The 21,206-nt window shown below is 37.7% G+C and overlaps 1 long non-coding RNA gene across 13 annotated transcripts; it reads left to right on the top strand.

The window, feature by feature from the left end:
• Window positions 1-103: 103 nt before the first annotated feature.
• Window positions 104-20,720, top strand: LOC130145636 (uncharacterized). 13 transcript variants are annotated; one of them, XR_008820627.1, is made up of 8 exons: window positions 116-476; window positions 574-699; window positions 1,263-1,373; window positions 2,163-2,271; window positions 3,373-3,514; window positions 4,271-4,390; window positions 4,895-5,006; window positions 5,715-20,544. It is a non-coding gene; the product is annotated as an uncharacterized LOC130145636 (long non-coding RNA). The 13 variants fall into 13 exon arrangements; XR_008820633.1 differs by having other exon boundaries at window positions 104-476; window positions 4,271-5,856; window positions 6,643-20,544; XR_008820624.1 differs by having other exon boundaries at window positions 110-476; window positions 4,271-5,006.
• The last annotated feature ends 486 nt before the right edge of the window (window positions 20,721-21,206 follow it).

Here is a 21,206-nt window from a genome sequence, read left to right on the forward strand (position 1 = left end):
GAGCCGCTCGCTCGGCCTTCCGCTACTCGGCCTGGGGCGAGCGGAGCCGCCCGCCCTACTCCGGCCTCACCCCCGCTGCGGGTTCCCCAGGAACCGCCCACCGCGGCGGGCCGGGGGGCGTGGGGTGGCCGGGCTGCCCGCTCCCCACCTGCGGCCGCTGGGGGCTCTCCCGAGCGGGTCCCTCGGGCCGGGTGACTCCGCTCAGCCCCGCCGGAACGCAGCCGGGGAACGGGTGTCCTGGCGTGGGGAGCCAAGGTCCCTCCGCTCGGGGGGCCGCACCTGCCAGCCTCCCCCCCCCCCCGCGGGGGTGGGCGCGGCGCCTCAGGGCCAGGTGCGGGGGGCGGCCGCCGTCCGCTGAGGCGCCGCTCCGGGGCCGCCTGAATGCTTGGAAAAGCCCCGGGAGAACGCGAGTTGTGTTTCGCACCGCGGTGAAATCGAAATAGTTTGGAATCCTTGACAAGAAGTTTTGTTCCAAGGTTTGGTTAATGCTCTGCTGTTCCAATGTGAGTAGCAAATCGCCCACCAGAAGTTGCTGCCTTCATAAAAGTCGCAAAAACGCGTTTTAATCCACAGGGAGGCCTTCTTGCCATCTTTCCATGTGAGGCTGCAGGAGGAAAATATTTAATAATGGCAAGTGGAAACGTAAACGAGAGCAATAACAGCAAAACGCATAAAGAACGTAATGGCCAAAAGAATCAGGTAAAAAACATACAAGAGAGGTAGCTAAAGGCGTTTTGGGGATAATATATGAATTAGATGTAACTTGAAAATACGTAAGATCTAGTTACTAATCATATCAGGCTATAAAATGAAAGTACTGCGTTTCTGGTAACAATGTGCAGAAGTACTTAACATTATACATAAACATATATGTATTGCCCTGTAGTGTTTGGGGAACTTGAGGTTTTTATGTTTGCAGTGTTTTAAAAGTTTACCTTTTCCAATGCTAGCATAGTAAATCACTATGTATTATGGATAGTAGCAACAAATGCAGAAGCATTTAAAATATTTTAAATGATATTTATTAAGTGACAAACACCAAAAAGAAGGCATGTGCTTGAGGTTGACTTTAAAAAAGAAAAAAAGAAATCTGAATTCCTGCAAACCCTTCTAGCAAAATAGCTGTTCCTGAAAAAGGGGTTAGTGATTGTTGAAAATATGGAAGCCATCCTCTTGAGAGGTTCTGGCGCTTCTTGGTTTGGGTTTCTTCTGTCTGGGCTGAGTATTTGCACATTTAGCAAAGAATTGTGCTTTTTTTGCAGCAATATTGGGACGGTGCTTTTCACTGTCTCCATGAGAGAAGCAACTACCCCAATAACTCAGGTAAACAAATTGTATCTTGCCTGTAGTCAGCTGGGATTGTCTAGGTTCCTGTAAGTAAATTCTCTAGATATGTCATCTGTAATGAACTTTACTATTACGGGTGTGAGTGGAGAGATAACTTGTCCACAATATTTTTTTCCAGCTAGTGCTAGGTGGGAAATAGGTATCAAGAGTGCAAAGCTCCCAACTTTGTGAAGTTTGGAGGCATGTTACAATCTATAGGAAGCAAGATGTGGAGTGGAGTGTGTCTGAATAACTCGGTGGAAGCAGGCAGATAGGAAGAATCAAACTGCACCACTAAATGGGATTGACAAGCAACCTTAACTGGAATGAGGAACCTGGGAGTGTGGGGCTCTAGACTAGGAAGAGCACTGAGGAGAGACACTGCCAAATGTGATACTGATATTCCCTAACGTCTGAGACTTTGCAGTCTTGTTGCTTTCTTATTGTCACGTGTTTTTATTCAGAAATGTAGAAATTAGACAGTGTAATTTCATCTTGGAAGGTCTCTTGCCTACTGGTAAAGAACATGCATTTTTCCACATGCAATGCATTTTTCTATTTCTGTTATCCATATGACATCATTCAAACTGGGGGAAGTGTAGAGGGGGGTGTATGCTGTGGAATGTTCTGTTTAAATAAAGAAGAATGAACAATGAGCAGGATGTTTATTATTGATCTCTCCGCTGTTCTTGCAGTCTGCAATATGAACACGTATGGATTACTGGTAAAGCTGGAAAGCAAATTGCATTTTCTTTTATCGTTTTTGAAAATGAAGTTAGGGCTTATGAAAGGTAGTGAATTCAGACTCTGGGGACAGAACTTCTCTGTTTATCCAGGAAATGGATATTGTACATCACAAGCAGAGGCAGTGGAAAGTATTAAAGATCTCAAAGCTCTCATGCTGCCTGTCTGTACTTCTTCTTGACCAACTCAAGGTACTAACAGGTAAGCTTACTCTGTGCACAAACTTAATCCTATGTCTTTGTTCTGGAATACATAACTGAAGATACACAATAATGCTGTTGACTGTAGTTTTATTGACAAGAACTTTTGTTCACTACGGTCTAGCTTAGAAATGCCAACTTCTTATTAGGTTTTGTTGTCTAGCCTAGATCGTTTTCCAGTTCTTTGAATATGAGCCTTTCTACTTTTTCAACTGTAGAATGGTGTACCTGTATCCACGCCCTATATAGTAGGTTGGGAATTATGCGTAACACCTTTGTTCTGTTTTTCTTGTTTGTGGAAGGGAACACAAATATGGAATGTTTTTAACAGGGCACATCTTGCTTTATGCTAGTGGATTATGGGAAGTGATATCTTTGTGATAACATGTTCTTATTAGGAAATATTTTTTACTCCTTCAAATTCTCATGTGTGTAAAACTTACCCAATACAGTTATGTTTCACCATGAAACATGTACATAGGTATACCATTAGTGACAGAAGTATCCACAAACATTTTCATCTGGCTGATAAATAAAATGAAGTTAATGAAGGAAAAAGATGACTTTTTTGTTATATTTCAGCATGAAAGGCGAATTAATACCACTTTCAAAAGCTTGAATCCACCTCTCAGAGCTTTGTGGTTTTTAGCTTTGTATAAATAATTTTACAATCTGCTATGCTGACTTAAACATGATGTGTACAAATGAGGATGCAGTTTATGAGTCTTGATACAGCTAAACCCAATGTAGTTTACTGGTTTATTGTCTTTACCAAAAACGATGGGGAATTACATGCAAAGCCTCCTATTTTTCTATGAATTGTGCTTTAGGGTTTGCATTCAAGATGACTAAGTGTTACGCAAAAGTCAGTATTTTGGTTAGATGAAAGCACATTTTGGCTGTTGTAACTTATCTGCTGAGTTTAGGGGAGTTAGGTGAACCTAGAAACTTGACTGACAAAAGCGAGGCCATTTACCTCTGTAGCATGGGGAAGAGGGTGGAAGAGCAATAGTTCCCTTCTCCTGTTGACAAGTACAATGGTGTTACTGATAATTTAATACTGTATGTTTCACCGTAAGATTTTCATGCTGGCTTTATACAGGTTTTTATTGCTGTTATTCTGAGATGCTCCGGAATGAGAACCAAATAAATAAGGCACATGTAGAAGAAAGACTTGATCGGCTTTTTGCTGGGAATATTTTTTAAATTAGGAGTAAGTGCTCATCCAAACTGGGGATGGCTAGGTAAGTATTGCAATATCAATACATTTAAAAAAGCATGTATTTTACCTTAAAATGTATATGTTGTTTAGGCTTCTCTAGTAAATGTTTTCTGAATCCTTTCCTGTAACTTTCTGTACTGAAATTCCAGCTGCAATGATTTTTCTTAGCCTAATTTTTAAAACCTTTTCTAACGTATTCCTGGTACGAATGCATTTTGCTGCCTCAGAAACTAAATTGCAGTTTTAACAGTAACAAAAAGCTCTGTGATTATGGAATACCCAGTTTGAAATGTGTGATACATCACTTCATATTCAGGGGAAAGCTATTGTATCTGGAATTATAAAGTTAAATCAAGGTTCTGCCTCTGACATTACAAAGTACTGTAATAGTGATTTTTAAATTTTTAAATTGCACTTAAAGCATGGAACATATGACCAGACAGATAATCTATCAAGTGTTGCTAACTGTCTGGATACAACTTCATTATTTCTGTGTTGTCACTGGTGCATATACAAGCTAGTACTTGGAAATGCAAACAGTAGGTAATTTTTTCAGAGAGACTGGATGTGCAGATATATGTTCTACCACTTGTTTGGAATAAAATCATAGAGAATTTTGCAGTCGTAACTGGTTGATAATCAGAAAAAATTGTGCTTAAGTGAGGATGTATTCAAATTCTTTTGTACTTTGTGAGCTGAGGAGGTTAAAGTAACTTTACCAGTCAGTTTAAGTCACAAGCAGGCTTCTTTAGAATAACTTCTTTTTATTTGTAATCAGTTCTGAGCAGGTGTATGACCTGAAATTGACAGCATTACATTGATGACACTCCAGAGCATGTGAGTAAAGCTGTCTCACTTGTGCCTGCAGGTCTTTTGTTACACTGGAGACAATGGCAGAGTAAGTACTAGTGAGGCAGGTTGATTGATAGAATGTTTTCCATATAAAAATTTCTCACTGTCCTATCACATGATTTTTGTAATAGTTTAGGGCCTTCTAGACTGTAAATAATAGGGTGTGTCATGGCTGTGAAAAGTCTGAATTCAGGCCCTGCTTCTGAGAAGTGAAGAGGTGATAGATGTTCTTTCTTGAAGTGCAAGATTGGGATGGTTTGCTGAGTAAGCATGTGGTTTTTTTATACGTCCTGGAGATACATGATGTCTGCTTTGAAATGTTGAGGGATATCTGGGCTTGAGAACCAACCTAAGAACAAATGCTGGATCAGATCAAAGGTGTGTTTAGTCACTCTTTCTGATGGAGTCTGTGGAGCTGAGGACACATTAAGCAGTTCTCCTAGCGTAGCCCCCTGGCTTGTGCTAGTAACTTGTGTGGAGCTTGTGCCTAGATTGTTTAATGGCCACTAGTAGACGTCTCCTCCATCACTTTGTCTATCTTGCTTTGAAGGCATTTAAGTTCTTGGCCTCTCTGATGTTAAGGAGCTGCCGAAGGGAGCTTTAACACATTCTCAGTGTGGATATATCTGAGACTGAAGAGGACTGTAGCAGTCATGAAATGGGTAAGTGGAGACATTATACAGAATTTTGAGGTACGTGAACTTGGAAGGTAGGTGTTTGATAAGCAAGGTATGTTCCTGGAAGACAAAACAAACGGCATTTTCGGTGTCAACTGGGTACTGGAAAGGAAGGATTGATATCTCTCAAAAGAAGGAAAGGCAAATACGAAGTCCATTTTATGCTTCTGATTGGTGGCTTTGGAGAGTAGGTTTGGACAGACTTGGCTGGAGAATGATACTTTTAGTTAAGCATCAAAATACGTTATATTGTGTTGAAATATATTTGAATAAAAATTCCTGAGTTTCTGAAGTTTGTTCATCATTACATCTTAATTCCTGTTAAAAAGGCGGTTGAAGTAATTTTTACACTTCTGTGGTTTCTTCGGCTGAATTGGTTAATGATATTAGTTAATAATTTCGAGTCAAAAAACTCTGTATAATTTGCTGATGTGCCAGGAAAATAAAGTCAGCTAGGAATTAGCCACAATTGCAGTTAAAAGCAATATACTGTATTTATTACTAAAGATTTGGTACAATAAATAAAGGATTTTATATGTATTCTCAAATTTTCTGAAGGCAAGAAAGACTGTGGAAAAACTCTGTAACATAATGTAATCTGAAGAAACTAACATGTTACGCATGGGAAGGTTTTGAAATGAATTCTCACATCGCTTGTTTTGTACTCATGGGTGTTTTTATGATATTTTATAGTGTCTTATGAGTATCTTTCAAACATGAATTGATAAAACAGCACTCCTGTGAAGCAGTTTTGTCACTGCTTTATGGGCATCAGAACTGGTATGCGACAAGAGACAATGATATGTCCAGGTTTATATGGACTTCAGCGGCAGAGGTAAGAAGGGAAAGAAGGGAATGCACATCTCCCTCTTGTGTTAACTCTTCCTCATGTTTTACAAGGATTGAGAACTTGTCATCAGTGTGCCAGAGCATTTTAATGAAAAGTTCCATTAAGCCATCCTAATCTCTACCCTGTTATCTGAGAATGGATCCATATGACACACTATAGCAAAAAGTATCTGCTGAAAATGCTTACGATTGAGCCTGCCTGTTTCTCCTTGCCTCAAATCAACATAAAGTTATATCTTCAATGCATGAAAATATGTTTTGTACTGGAGTAGTACTAGAGTAGCCGGACAGTCATTGTCAATGAATGTTCCCTACATGTTGTTGGGTGGAGACTTTTGAACTGACATGTGCCATGTTCAGCTTCCTCTGGTCCTGTTGGTGAGACCTGTGGTTCCATTTCTGCAACAGGCAGGTGATCAAAGCTGTCAAAGTCAGAGACTTATTTAACTGCCAGCTTCACCACCTGACATCTTTTGTGCTACAAAGTTGCATTCTGGTTTGGTTTGTAGCATTTGGTGTCATCAGTACTGTTTTCTGTTAGAGGACATGGGTCTTATCTCTGGTTTCCCACAGTGTAGAACTAATGAGGTAAGTGATGTGTTGAGCATATCCTTCTTTCTCTACAATCTCACCATCGTTTGTCGTATGTTAAAAGGCCACAGGAGAAATCTGTGTGGGCTGATGGTTATTGTCTAACATCCAGATGTCTGCACCAGTGGTGCTGGACCTGCAAGAGCGTGGCTTTGCTTACAAGTATTTGTCTTACTTTGAGATCCTAGTTTTCAAGACCTTACCTACTCTGTTACGCTAAAATGGCATGAAGACAATGAAAACAACTAAAACACCTTTAGAAACATGATTTGTTCAAGTTTTGGAGCTGTACAGAAGAGGAGTAGGGCAGCTGCAGAGCAGACATTTGTGTCCATGTGCCCCCCTTTCTCCCCCAAGAAAAGTAGTTTCCCTCAAGAAAGGTATGCCTAATCTTCTAAATGCTGCATTGGCTTTTGGTTTTGTGTGATTTCAATGTTACTATGATGTACAGAGACAGCAGGCAGAGTTAGTTGATGCTTTTCAGTGCTACGTTGTCAGTGCACATTTACTGCCTGTTCCACTTTCCACAACAGTGAAGAGAACCTCTGATTTCTTGTGCTAATGGTCTGGTCAAACCAGTTGGTGATACTTGGGTAAGGCAGCAGGGTGCTGCATGCTTTCAGACATCCACATGATCACTGTGCAGCTACTGGCTGGTGTAGACTCCTGAAGAACCATCTTTTTCCCCGTCTTACAGCAAACGGCTGCCTGTGTTTTCCAACTAGGTGAAACCCTGTGCATGGAAATAAATAATCAGCAATACTACTGGAGACTGCTACCTTAAAGTTGTGAGTGGAGAGACAGGTTTTGATTTTTAAAAAAACAACAACCCCCACCCACTGCAAACCCCAAGAGCCCCCCACCACATTTTGCAAGCTTAACAGTATCACAGATACAAGCAGAAAATGTTTGTTATGTAGATATTTCAATGTATGAAGAAGGTATGCAGAAAAGACCTCTAAGCATTTTATTTCTGTAGTATTGTCCTTTTATAGCAGTATTTTTTTTTAATTTCTGCACATTTGCATAGTAAGTATCTTTTTCCCATTAGTAAGAAAGGCTCCTAATTATGCTTCAATCTTCTTTATTCTTACTACTATAGCATCTAGATTCTTCATGCAAGACAGGATTTAAGTTGTGTTCGAGTTTGTGTAAACTTAAATAAACCTCTCTGACCAAGGAAGGTTGTAATTTGCAATAACTTAGGGAAAAAGAGAAATAAATACTAATTCCCATGATGTATGGCCCATTTCGGCGGGGTCACTTTTTATTTGGGTATGTTCTACTGGGCATAAAGAGAGTGCAAGCATATGATACATAACTTTCGAGTACACAGCAATTATCAACTGCTAACGTGTGGTGGATAGCTAGGGCTAACATGCCATGAAGTGAAGCATTAATCTCACCGCATCCAGTGCAGACGGCTGATGAGCTTTCTAGGAAAGGTATGGAAGTGGTTTCACTTCAGTTTCTGTTTCTCCTTTTCCTTTCCTGCATGGCTTTAGTTTACATAGTCTTTCACAACTTAGTAAACCTGAATAAACATTACACAGTGTGCTGCTTAAAACTTGACCTTGACTCACAGATATCTGAGTCCCTGGACTGTGGATTACACTTGGAATTTTATTGCTTCAAGAAACACCCGGTTAAGAAGTATGGCTAGATCCTTTAGTGTGCTGACAAACATTACAGCTCTTAGCTTGTGAATCTGTGATTTTAAGTACCAACCAAACAGGAATCAACCTTTCCACACATTTTGGTAAATAACCGGAAGGACAGAATTTGTATGTATACCTTCAGGCAAAGAGCACAGTTGATTCTTTGAAGGTTGAGCTTTATCAGCACTATTGGCGTTATGTTGATTTCTTTTTATTAGGATTAAGTATATCGGTAAACTTTCTTTTTTCCTTCTAAAGCATTGTATATTGTCTTCTTGAAATACAGTAAGATTCAACGTATCCAGAGTCTATCTAAAATGCTTGAACAGAAGAATATTTTGTGGCATAATTAATGCAGCTGGCAAAGATAAATTGATAACTAGAAAGTTATCTTCAGTGTCCTAAATATTGTTTTGTATTTGACTTCATTGCCTTAATTAAAAATTCTTATGGATGCATCTCCGGCACCTAACTAGACAGGGACAGTGCCAAACTTTGGGCTCAACTCATTGCATAAACATTTAGGAGAGGACAGGATGAAAACCGTTTTAAGTTCTAGAAGATAGCAAGAAAGTGCAAAACCCATAGTAGAGCCATGAAAACATTTGGGTATTATTTATATTAAATTCTGAATGTTCTCTTTTATAATTTCATTTGCATCATTTTGACAGCAACTGAGTTACTCCTGTAGGCATTAAGTAATTTAAAAAGCATTACATTTCTTTGAGTGCTTATTGAGTCGTCATAGGTACTTCATCTTTTATTTCATTTTTATTAACAACTCATGCACAAAATAGAAGGTAAAAGTTTACTGATTTTGCATGAAATTGCTAATTCCACAGTCTGTGAGTACCCATTACACCATGAAGCAAAGAATACAATTCTTTTCAACCTTCTACAAAAATGAATACATTATTTTTTGAAAAATCACCACAATTTTTGCCCCTTAATTTTTGCTGGGAATAGTAATTGCAATAAAATAGCGTACTGTCTCCAAGTATGCTGAAATGTTAGACTATTTACTGCCATAGTAGAGATACATAAAGAAACTAGTTTCGCTTTACTGAGTAAACAACCAGGAATATTTTGATTATGAATATGTAAGCGTCATTTATATGTGGTGTGGCTGACTTTTTCCTATGTGTCAAATCTATACAGATTAAGAGTCTGATGTAAATGTCAATGTGGATCCAGGTATGACAGCTCTATTTATTTCTAAACATGATGTACAGTGCAGTGCCTGTTTCTGTAACCAAGTGTGCCTGAAAATTAAGTGTGGCATATGCATTCATTTAAAGAAATGGCCTACAGTCTGCTGAAGACATCACATAAAGAAAAATATCCTTTTCAAGAATAGAATTTGTTACTTGGCTATTTTAATGTGAATTGTTTCTTCTTTGCAGCATGTCTACTATGTCTTTGGTAGCCAACCTGATTACCCCACATCATAAAAATTTAGTACCTTTCTACTGCAGTAGTTACTGGGTTATTGTTCATTTTGAAGGTATAATCAAGTCCATAAATTGCTAACTCTGCTGCTGAACTTAGGCCAATAATCTAAAGTCTTTTGGTTTTTTTTTTTCCCCCATGGTCCATCTTGCAAGCTGTTTTCCTTTGCTAAGCAGTTTAAACTGATACTCACAAATAAGTTAAGTAGCATTATACCATGGTCGTTATTCTCAGTTTATTACAGTTGTATTCCAATTGCTTGGTTATGTTGAAGGTAGTATATTTTTGTGGTGGTTTTGGTGTCTAGTTTGTTTCTTTGTCTGAACCTGCATGGTATTATTATTTGGGGTAACCTGACCAATTCTGCCAAGGCCTTCAGCATTTTCTTTATAGACCCAAATCACATTGTAACATGGCTAGGTTGCAGTGTAGTTGGGCTCCATTAATTATATTGTTTAGTGATACCTGGAGCAGTGACATTATTAATGGTGTGTAAGAAAGATGAAAATTATTTAGGGTACAGAAGCTGGTGACAGAAAATCCCTCTGTGAGCAAGAACCAGCAGGGTTCACTGTAAAGGATTAAAGGTAGTGTTGAACAATTTCTGTTTAGATAGAAACTAGTGTCCTTTAGTTCCTGTGTATCCAATGCATTTAATTTTGAAGATTAACCAATTCTTTTTTTTTTCATATTTACTACAGGAGACAAAAAAGAAATAAATTTTGTAGATTTACTAAAATTAATAACTGTTCTTCTTATGGTATTGGCTGTGGCAAATGCCTGGACTGGTAAGTATGGTTAGTATTACTCTATGTGAGCATCAGTTGCAGCTGACAATTCTGACTTTTTACAAATTATTGTACAATTCCAATACAATCTGGTTGTATTGGAAGAGCACCTGCTCATATGAAAATAATAATTTCATGGTCCTTTGCTTGTAAAGATATTATGCTTCAGCTATCTTAAAGGCCATTCCTTATGGGAAGTAGCTAGAACTCAGTTTGGAACCTCCCTGTTGGGAACTCACTCAGCAGCACAATTGTTCCAGGCCTCACTAACCAGAGTCATTGCTTTTGGCTGAGGTATCTGGGCATATCTCAATAACTCTTCCAATACCAACAGATATTTTTGATTTTTTTCTTTTAGATTGAAATAAATTTTGTTTTCGTAACTTTCCTTGGGGTTCTTCAGTTTCTTGATGTTTAGTGTTTTACATGGTGGAGTGTCCGTGTAGATATTTAAATTCCATGACTACAAAACTGAACTGAATTTCAGTTTAAAGGGATAAAGTGTGGTGGTAGGTGTGACCTTAAGCAATGAACAGTGATGTTTTGTGACTTACACCATCCATTTATAATATTTTCCATTACGAAAGACTGAAAACCATTCTGTTTGCTTGTTTCCTGAAGTGAAAAGTCATCTGCATAGGAATGTGGGTTTTTTTAGTCCAGTCATTTATCTGTACTACTTTGAACTAATATGGTGTTTGATAATTTCTGCGGATGACGTAAGCTCTCACAAATAGTCTTTCAACACCATGCTGTTTTTATTCTAGCTCCTGTTCATAGGTGAGAAAACTGAAGAAGTGAGTGAAGCATTTATAACGCAGTGGGCAGTAGTACTTATACTGTTAGGGCTCATTAATTCCTTTCCCAGCCCAGTGATCATTGTCCCAGAATGCTTCAGCTTTGAGGAGAGTTTGACTTTGTTTCACAATCTAAAACGTAGACTGATTCCTTTTTTTGTTTTGTTTTTTTGTGTGGTTTTTTTTGTTGTTGTGGTGTTGTTGTTGAGGACAGGCAGATTTGTCTTTGTTTTCAGAATTTTGCTTGTCTCAGTGCATTTTCCACTTTTTTTACTCCTATATTTATGCTTCTGTTCTGTGAAATTAAATATATATTTTTTAGAACTCTTTAGGCACGTAGGATAGTAATGGAAAAAGTTTCATCCAACCAGATTTTAGCTGGATGAAATTAAAGAGTTAATCAGGATTAGGAAAGCTTCTCTGATCACAAATGTAAATGTGAACAGTACTATGGGTTAAGTAAATTTCCCTCCTAGTAGTTTGTGGATTGAAGTACCTCTTTCAAAAATGGAAGATGAAGCCTGTGGATTAAGTCACTCGTTTTAAGGAACCAAACTACTAAACAAGCTTTTCATATGGATGTCAATTTTTGTAATGCTTGCTGAGGAGCAAGGTGTTTGTTTCCCACCAAACTGAAAGAATCTGAAAAACTGATCTTTGGTCTTGCTCTTTCTTTGGCCATGTGCTCAAATGCCATTAGGCTCAGCAAATGTTGCCTGAATTTAATATTCTTTGGCAAAACTATTTTTCATTTCAAGCAACTGGATTATCGGCATGAGGTTACTAAAAATGATGAGGTGTTTTCACTTGATACTGAACTGGAAGTCTGGGAGGAGGACGAATGGTTTCTGTATCCCTGCTGCACACAATGCTTGGCAGTCTCTGCCTGGACTTCTGCTAGATTTAATTTTGCTGTACTTGAGCCTTGCTTGGCACTCAGAGCTGCTCTGCAGACCTGGAGAAAGACTTTTTCATTCAGCTGTTCTGTTGCAAATACTGGTTTTATTTTATTTATTTTTTTTTTAGGTGAAAGTGCTTTTCAATCTGCTCCGTGCTATGCAATTTGATTCCATGTTTGCTTGGGTAATAGATTTGGGTATATTATTTGTTGTTCTTCAGTATCAGAAAGTGACTTAACCCGATTTCAGCTTTGAATGTATTCCCCAGTATTGCTTGTTCGCTTAGGTGCTTTGGACATTTGGCTGGTTGAACAAAAAGGACAGAAAGATTTCTGTGCCCTGGAGAGATGCTCCTAGAGGCAGCTTTTGTATATTTTTCTGGTGGCAACTAAAAGTGGATATAATACTGACAGACACAGGGTATATTGCTGTATGTTTGTCATGAACATACAAGAAAGTGTGGACAATCTTGAAGGAGCAGAGAAGAGTAACTCAATGGTTATATTCCTAATGTAATCTCCTTGTTATGTAAGTATGTCGCAAGCCTTCCAAGCTCGCAACTGCTGCTATTGTTGACCTGCTGAATAGAATTTGAGGAAGAGAATACATTCACCAGGAGTAGTAAATACTTTCTCTTTATGAAATTGTTTAATTTTATATCCTTTCCTACTGCTGGTAAATCCTCTGCGTAAATTTAAACGTGGTTTCACAAAAGCTTATCTCAGAAGTGTATTTACTGAAATGTCAGTTGCAATTTTTTTTTTCTTAGTGTCTGTTAGAGGAAAGGGTGGAATGTGAGAGCTGCAATAGTACTTACTCTAGACCCTCTGAAAATTGGATACAACAGTAGTTCTTAATAAACCTTTTCAGTTAAACTAAAACTGTGTTCAGATTCTGAGTGTCAGAAGTGCTCGGGAATGGATTGGGAATATTTGCAAGCCAAGAGCCAGTGGTATCCCCGGGGTGGTGGCTGAATATGACTATTAAGAGAGATGACTTCTACCAGAAGTCCTGTGCCCTTCCTATCAGCGTGATGGCTGGCAAGGAAAAACATACTCTTTTTGGCAAATTCTGTTGGCAACAACAAAGGGACCTTGTGTCCTTGCATTTCTCAACAGATTTTGATTGCTATATGGATTAAAGTATGCTGGAATGGATGATAACTAAATTTTCCTCACTGAAGTAAGAAATCTCGGACAGCCATAGTACATTTAAAAATCTGTGTTAAACTTGCATGTAGGTTTTGTAATTCTAGTTGTTTCTAATAGTCAGCATAAGGATTTCTTAGAGCTTCTCTAAAGGCTGCTTTTATTGTGCTCAGTTTTTATAGTGAAGCTGCAACCAATTGCCTAGACTGTCTTTAGTTCTCATTGCACTGTTATGTTCTGCTTTGAGGTAATAGTGAACAATTTTTTAATGAGGAAGGTAGCATTAATTAATAATAGAAAAGAGTTCTAAACATACAAAACATCAAGTGTGAGCCCACTGTGCGTGTAACTTATGTCTTTATGGGTCACTTTTAAGTGTGCATGTCCATGCATGATTTTTTTTTATACTAGGACTTGCTGATGTCACATCTGATTGGTGAATTATGTATACGTAAGAGATTTGTGCCCAGCAGACATCATCTACTCCTAGTCTGTGCCCATCACTTCCATAGAGAGTGGTCCAAGGAAGTTTTGACTTGTGCAAGGAGAAAAAAATAAATACTGCATGTTCCTATGTGACAGTATTATACTGTATGACTTTCACTGCCTCTTGCTTGACTAGCATGTTAATAAAGACATTTAGGTCAAAGCAACCTTGTTAGACTTGGTATGGGTTATTTCCTCCTCGGTGTAGTCCTCCCATACGGTTGTGTCAGTTCCAGCAGTGCAAATTTTTGCAGCTTGTTATTTGCTAGAAATGCCAGCATAGCTTCATAGGGAATTGACACCAAGGAAACCAGATTAAACAGTATGGTGCGATGCAGACATAGGCACAGAAGTAACGCGGTATATAAGTCTTCCATCCCTTTTTGACTATTAATTGCCCCAGAAGACTGTCCGTGTTCTATCGCAAGGATGGAAACAGAGAACATTTATAGAAATTAATGCTGTGTGGTTAGCCAGCACCAGGACCCTAAGAACTTAAAAAGTATGAATAAATGTATTCCAATTACAGACTAATGCAGGTAATGGGTTTACGGTACTTAGAGGGCTGGATCTGTTCCCTGACAGCCTGCAGACATTAGGGGCCCCTCATGACCAGCCTGCAATGTAGGCATTATGGAGTGATTTTTACTTTACTGCCTTTTCCATCAGATCATCCCCTTTCTTTCACACACAAGGTTAATTCACTTCTTGATCACATTATTTCCTCGCTGCTCTTTGACAATATAAAAATTCTGAGTGGACAGCTCAATCCCTCTTCCATCTCAGATTTGATTGTTATGGTATTGCCTGGCGTCCCTCAGAGGCCTCCAGCAGCCTTTGCTGCACTTTATGACACTTAAATGGCTGGGCTACAATTTCTCCATCTATTCACGAAATGCTGTTAATAACTCATTTCCAAAGAGGCCCTTCTTTATGTCTTGGCATTAAAGGATTTTTTATTAGGTGCCAGGATAGGTGACACACAGCCCCAGTAACCAAAGAGTTAATTAATCTGTTGAAATTTATTGCCTTTTATACTGCACTCAGTGTGACAGTCCCTAAGAGAAACAGATACTATATTTACAACCAAGCTGAAATATTCAGTAATATAGTCTGCATACTGACCCACTCCATCAGTGTATGCCTTTTACTGGAGTACCCATTAATCAACTAAGATGGATTTGTGTAATCTGTCTTCTTTCTTATTCTGAGATTCCAATAAATATTGAAATAATAATTTATTGATTACTCTGCAATATAAATGTGTAGTAAAGGCACCCAAGATATTTGCATAGTAATGCATTTCAGAGCTCTTTGGTGTTCTGTAGGTATGAGGAAGAGAGAGATTGTAACGGTGGTTAAGAGAGATGGAATTCCGTCAGAATGCAGAACACCAGGTTCAGTTTTAGCAGGATGTGGTGGTCCTCTGAGGTCATTTTTGAGATTGGTGAAGTATAAACTGTAACAGGTTTATAGTTGTTCTCCAAAACCTCTATATGAAGGGTAAGCCTATGTTGTGCTGTCATTTGGGTAACAATAAATACAGGGATGTCTGACTGTTTTGTTTCGTAGACAGTGTTTCAATTTTTTTTCAAGTAAGGTGTTTATCGGAAGATACTGGCTTTGTTCTTTCCAAAAATAACAGTGTCGCTGCCCACTATATTGAAGTCCTGCTGTAAAAGATGTGTATCCCTATAATGTATGTAACCCAATGGGGCAGATAATCTGATGCAACTCTCCTGAGAGGTGACGTATGGAAGGCTCTGTTAAGAGAGGGATTATGAAAGCTTCTGCCAAAATTAGAGAATTTCTGGGAACTGCTATAATTTATAGCAGTCTTTCTTTAGCCAATGGGATGCAGTATACCGTGTATTTTCTATAGCACTGAGATCCAAGGTTTCCACACACTGTAACCATGCTCTGTACTGTGGCCTGGCATGGAGCACAAGGCAGTTTTTGTTGACTCTGTGCTGCCTACCCGTGGTAATTTCTCACTACCTCCTTGTGATTTACTCCTTTGTCTTGTTTATCACTTTAGCGGTGGTTAAAGGCCGTGGCAGAAACCCGAAGCAGCTCTGCATAACTACTGAGATGTCATGTACGAGCAGAACAGTTTGCATTCATTTACGGAGCATATCTGTTGTTTATGACCTTGTATGGTATACGGGACTAAACAGGACTAAAACAGTGATAAATTTTAATTATGTTTTAAAGAACTGCTACATCAAAAAGTTAGTTGGTCAATCTACTTGGAATATTACCTGCTGAATATTGGTCCTTGTGAGGTAGTCAAAATTTACCTCTTTATGCTGTCTCTTACTTTCTTCATTTCTTCCTGATGATAAGAGCTAGAAGCAGCTTTACAATAGACAGTAAGACTGGTGTTTCTGCCAGAGAAAGTTTCAAGAGAAAAGTTGAGCAAGTTTTTTGGATCACTCTTAAAGAGGTATTCTTTTACTAACTCCAGTTTGAATTTTTGCCCTTACTTCATAAAGGAGGCAATGGAGCAATAGTTAGATAAGAGGATTTCCTGGCTGCTGTGTCGGAAAAACAAATCTTTGTCTTTTCTTTGAGAATGCCGACAAGAAAGAAAGCTGCTATGGCAAATCTTCTTCCCTAAGGAATTGGAAAAACCGGTCAGTGTGGCTGATGACCTGCACTTCACTTTCTAGCATGGCTCAAATTTGTTTTAAAGTTTTAGTGGCCTGTTAAGGAGACTGTAGTGTCTCAAAAACTGAGAAGGATCAATTTGTGTAGAATTAACACAGAAATTCATCCCTCTAATAAAGTAGCTTCCTTATTAAGAGCTGAGTTACGGTTATCAGCATGACTGTCATATAGTGTATTAGATATTTAGTTTTGCTTATTTTCTATTCTGTAAATGCAAGGTTTTTCCCTCTCAATATGTATATGGATAACTATGTGAGACTTTCAAAGGACCTGGTTTTCTGTAGGGTAAACATGTCTATTTTGGCCTGAAGATTCAAATGCAAAATTTCATTGCTACTTATTTTTCCTAGATCCCAAGTAGGTTACGAAGACTGGAATATTTGGGCTTTTTTGATTACAAAAAAACTTTAATCTGCTTCTGGGTGCTCTGCTCTCCCAATACCTTGGTACCAACCAGTATTACCTATTTGTCTAGTATTTAACGTAGCATTTTCTCACTCATGAAAACCATGATCATGAGTGGAGTTTTGGGGGATAATTATTTTTTCCTTGAAAAGTGCAGGAGCCTTTAGTTGAGTTCAGTCACAAGTGGTTTATGCAGCACATTTCAAGTCTCCATAACAATTTTTCATAGTTTTGGGTAACTGCTTGTGATCAGAATGACTGAAGTATAGATAAAATTGTACTGCACAGGATTTGTTTTCTAGTGTCTTGCTGATAAGGTTAACCAGATGGTGAAGTATAATCATCTAGGCAGTACCATAGATCATCACACACAAACAAAACAGACAAAAATGGAGGAAGAGGATGAATTTTCTGTTATTTTTCTTTGTACAAAAATTGAAAAAGATTCAAAACCTACAGAAAGCCAGCCTTTTAAGACTAAAGAAAACCAGTGCCACTCTTTTCTGTCTATAGCACAATATCCCAAGGAAGTCTAAACCTGTTTGTTGATTGCACTTTTTTGTCTTTAATGAAATATTATCTATTGTGAATTTGATATCAATTTTTAGGAGTGCATATTCTGTTCCATAATTCCTGATGTTAAGTATCTTAAGATCGGGCACGGGTTTAAAATGCAAACTACTTAATATGACTTTTTTTTTTTTTTTAAAACCATGTTTGTTTGAGTGATCTGAAGTCAACAATTGTATGAAGATCACAGAATTAAGCTGCTTTGCAGCACGATCTGGCTTTTTATATTTGTATAATGTTATAAATATACAATTTTTTGTGTGTTTTTTTTTTTTTTTAATTGTTTTTTCTGTGTTCTCCGGAACAGGGACTTCATTGACAGAGATTCTAGTGATAACAAAAATACCAGCATGGTCTTAGCGTATCTAGTGAGACCTCTCATTTTGAATAACTTAATAAAGTTATCAGTTGTTTCTTTAGTCAATAGCGTTCCCCAGGGCTGTCTAGTGATTACACAGGTTTGATATAAAAATGGTTGCAGCACACAGCATTGCAAGATGCACATCACTTAGTAACTGTGCTTCTTAAGTCATAAATTGTGTATCACTTCACTGTACTGATTGGATATGATAGACTTTGGGTGTTACGAGCCATGTTGCTGCTTCTGCTCAGTGTAGTGGGAATTTGGGTTCATTGAAGCACTATTTGGAATGCTAGATCAGGTCTGATAACACATATGTGTAAGTATGTTAAATATTGTGAGACTGGGGTTTGCAAGCTTTTCAGGAGTACGAACTTGGTTTTGACTGTGAGTTTGTACAGGAATTAAAATCCACTGCCCGACTGCTGTTTCAGTGCAAATGATAAACAAAACGACTGGAAACAAACTACAGCAAGTGTTGCTTGTGCGAGAAGTTATGCGAGTTGGCTGTTAGGAATGTGCTAGGATTTGACTAGAGGAGAGGAGTGCGAACAGAGGAGTGTTGCAGAGGTAGGTGTGAGAATTATGCAGCTGCAGATTGTCTTCCATTTGCCTATTGATAGTCTAGATTGTCAAAGAATTTATAGAGGTTTTAAATTTGGTAATTTTTAAGCTGTTAGTGTAGATAAGGGACTACTTATGCTTCTAGCATCTTTTTGTGTTTCGTTTGCTGTTGGGTCAGAATTGTAGCTATTAGAATGACTAAGAAGTAAGTTCTTTCAACATGGTTAGTACATTGCAGGCAAGTTGTTACCGTGAACAGAGAGATGGTCTGAGTGGAACATAAGCCTTTTTTATCATGTATGTTATGATAGTTATTTAGTTGAGTTGTCTCTGTGTTACAGATGCTCATAACTTGAATAACTATGCAAGTGTAACCAAGTACCTGTGGGAAAACATGAGGAAGTACTGTCACTACTGTCTCATGATGATTTCTGGGAGGAAACCAATTATTTAAATTTCATAGATGATTGTATTTCTGGAAATATTTCTCCACTTTTATGCAGAACTTTTTTTCATTGTCTTTTCTACTCAGATTAAAAATATTATCTACTATAACTTCAGATGTTTGGGTGTCTTCTAGTATTTTCAGCGTTTTCTATCTATTATTCAACTTGTAGCTGAAGAATCATGTTCTAACCAACTATTTTTGCAGAAAATTTACTATTTCTATTTCTAGATATGTGTCTATATATGACATTTTTATTTTTATTTACTTTTAGAGAAATTATAGCAAAGTAAGAGCTGTTGTGGGTAATTGAACCCATCATTTAGGCACTGAAGTAGGTATATATTCTGAGTGAAGACATTAACGAAAAAGCCATTCAGTGGCTTAAAGATGATTTCTGCTTCACTCAAAATGTTTTCATAACCCTGAAAGAAATGAAGGTTATATATGTGTGTGTGTGTGTATATATAAAAACACCTTTAATGTTATGCCTGTGATTAACTCAAATGTATATTTTTTTTTCAATTGATAATCATTTGGGACCATGTACAGCTATGGTGTAAGGAAGTGTTACACCATCCAAAGTCAATGGCAGTTGTGCACTTATATGCCAGACCTGACTATGGCCTCTGTCTGTTTAGCCATACTATATTAATATCATTTGGATATTCCCAGAGGTTATGTATTCTTACAAGCTACGTATTATGGTTGGCAACTTGTGACAGGTGTGTTCTGGTTCCCATATGCCTTACGCAAAACTGCAGGAAGATATATCGGCGCTTTTCACATCAATATGCCAAAATGTCAAGAGTTACCTCTCAGCATAATGACCCTCAGAAATACAAAAGAAAAGTGCTTGGCATCATCCCTTGTAAATGCAGGCCTGTCTGAGAAGCTGTCTGTAGAAATACATCTGCCAGTCACTGCAGAGTATTGCGTCTGAGGGAACACCATGCAACACTGTCACAGCTTAAACATTGCACCTTCCTTCCATGTAATGGTGCATCTGGCATGAATGCCAGTTGACAGCAAAATGGAATGACACTCAAGGTGAGCCTGTTATTTGCTGTTGGCTTTTATTAAGCCACCTTCTAAAAGCATAGCGTTAAAGCTGGGTGAATTGTAATAAATCATCTATAAGCCTATAGATGGCATCTCAACAGATCTTCACCTTGCTTAGGTTTATCTCATAATTTTAGTAAGTTTTGATGTATACATCTGAACTGCTTTTTTCTGGTCGTTGTTTGAGATACAACCTTGTAACTGGATGCTAAATGGTTACATTAGATCCCCTTTGAGAAAAGAAAAAAATCCTGCTGTGTGGTAGTTGATCTCTGTATCTTTCCCAGCTCTGAGTTGGTTTTGGGTTTTTTTGTTATATTACTCTATGGTTGCTACTAATTAAAACCCCTTTATATTACCTTAAGTTTAGAAAACTGAAAGGCAATATGATAATATGTGAAACATTTAATTTACGTGTGTGTCTACAGAGATTAAACTAGTGGAATCAAATTATAGTTTACATTTGATATCATCAGGAATTAGAAATTGAATTATACCAAACTATAACATCCATGAACTTGGCAGAATAGTGAATGTCTGTCATTTAAAAGTCAGGGGCAAACCTGTTAATGTTATCTGTAGATCTGGAATTAGTTTTTAAGGTTTTTTGTTTGTTGGTTTATAATTTATTTTTTTAAGGTATAGTTTATTGTTTTTTCTTGAAAACTGAGAAACTGATGCATGGAACATATAAAGGACAATCAGTGTCATGGCTGTTTAACAGAATTATTAGTAACATATTTCAGATTAAATATTAATTAATAGAGCCTTTTCTTCTTGCTTTTTTAGGTTATAGAGGTGGATCTAAATAAAAAACTTTTATCTTTTCCAGAAGTTGGCTACTCATGTGACTCAAGTTTTGAGCATTCTACTCGAGATCTGCCTCAAAAAATGTAAAAATCCTCATATATGAAGAAGTGTTACTTGTTTAAAAATAAAATTTTAAGAAATTGGAAATATTGTTTGCAAGTAGCATGTGAAAGTTTCAGATTGTTCAAGTGTGAGATTTTATCTTTTTGATTTGTTGTTCTTGTTTCAGTTATGGTAATAAAATTCTGTGTTTATTTGGGGAAATGACAATATCAGCATTTAATACGTTCTGATTGACTATTTTTCCTGCACCAAGAAAATCCTAGAAACTAGGTACAGAAGGGCATAAACCACCTGATAATAATGTTCCTCATACATGTAGAAATTTAGAAATTCAGGGTTCAGTTTGCCCATATTAATTGTTGCTAACTATCACCTTTTTGCCTTTATTTTTGTCAAGTAAATGCCCCACTGTGAGGTACTGTTTATTATTGTTGAAGTTGGCAGAAATTTTCCCCTAATTCCTCTTTATTCAGCTGGACTGTGTGTGGGGAAAGATTGTATGTCATCTAGTAATATTAACATTATAAATATGAGCCATGTTGGGGAAGTTAAGATTCAGTAAGCAAATCA

This window comes from Falco biarmicus, chromosome 3, assembly GCF_023638135.1.
Source record: "Falco biarmicus isolate bFalBia1 chromosome 3, bFalBia1.pri, whole genome shotgun sequence".
In the NCBI taxonomy this organism is placed as follows: Eukaryota; Metazoa; Chordata; class Aves; order Falconiformes; family Falconidae; genus Falco; species Falco biarmicus.